Below are 1,480 nucleotides of genomic sequence, written 5' to 3'. Positions count from 1 at the left end.
AACCTCAAGTGCAAAGGAAATACCACTCTATTTAGGTCACCTTAATTCTGAATTAAGGTCTATCCCAATGGATGAGAAGAAATCCACTATCAGAATTCGTGCTCTAGAATCCAGAAGGCTTAAGAACTGCCTGGAAAACGGAGTGCAGGCCCTTTACCTCCAGTCGATGGTAGGTGCTGTGGTACCCTCAGACCCAAATCCATGTAGTCTTTTGAAGTTCTTGCCTTCTACCCCACAGGTGAGGCACAGAATCTTTGCCAAGTCCTGGAGGCATGAAGCCGCCACCAGCCCTTGCCTCTGAGGGGCAGCAGTCCTCCACCCTCTGATCTCTGTCCCTTCCTGTCCTGAAGGAATCATGTCTCCACTATGCCTCACCCCCACCAAGCTTGAGCTCTGTCTTTGATGGCTTAGGTTTCCCCAAATGCAGAAGCAACTCTTCTTATAGAACTAGGACAAGGGACTTTATTTTCATCCTGCCAAAGTTATGCTTTTGTCATATCATTAACACAATGCTTATTGGGGCCACTTAACACCTGCATGTTGCCCAGAGTGTTGGTCAGTTCTCTCTGCATTTTTTTTACACATTGTCCAGCAGCAAGGCTGCCTGCTCCCTCCCTGAACACTGCCACATCTGGCTCCCATAACACATCCGCCTGGTTCTCCCTCATGCTCACCCTTGTGCATCTCCTGCTCTCGGGCTCCTACACCAAACCTCCAATGCTGGAGTCACCCTAGGACTGTGGTCTTCTTCCAGGCCTATGCCCTCCCCCACATTATCTCATCTGCTCCCACAGCCCAGAAGACTGTGCATACTGTAGATTCTGAGGACAGACAGAGAAGTGGGCTGTGTTTCAGGCCTATCACAGACTCCTGATCCTGAGCTTTTGAAAAATGCCCTATTTCTCTCCATTCAGTAAGATAGAAACCATCTTATCCCGATTAACCTAGACTAGTAACTCACTGATCATTTTGTTTATTTTGCTTTATTGTGTGGTATAATGAAAGTAATGTAAATTTACCATTTTAACCATCTTTAGGTGTCCACTGCAATGGCATTACATACATTCACAATGTTGCAACCATCACTACCAACCACGTCCGAAACTTTTCCATCATCCTAAACTGAAACACTGTCCCTCTTAAACAGGAACTCCCTATTCCCCCTCCTCCAGTCCCTGGTAACATCTATCCTACTTTCTATCTCTATGAACTTGACTCCTCTAAGTGCCCCCTAGACTGGGATCATACAATGTTTATCCTTCTGTGTCTGGTTTATTTCACTTAGCATGTTTTCAAGGTTCATTTGGGCTGAGGCACATACCAGATTTTCTTTCCTTTTTAAGGCTGAAAAATAGTCCATTGTATGTATATGCCACATTTTGTTTATCCATTCCTCTGTTGATGGTCATTTAGGTTGTTTCTAATTTTTGCCTATGTGAATAATGCTGCTACAAGCATTTTATGTACAAATATCTGTTCC

This window comes from Suricata suricatta, chromosome 4 (assembly GCF_006229205.1).
Source record: "Suricata suricatta isolate VVHF042 chromosome 4, meerkat_22Aug2017_6uvM2_HiC, whole genome shotgun sequence".
Taxonomy (NCBI): domain Eukaryota; kingdom Metazoa; phylum Chordata; class Mammalia; order Carnivora; family Herpestidae; genus Suricata; species Suricata suricatta.
Note: the sequence above shows the minus strand (reverse complement) of the source record.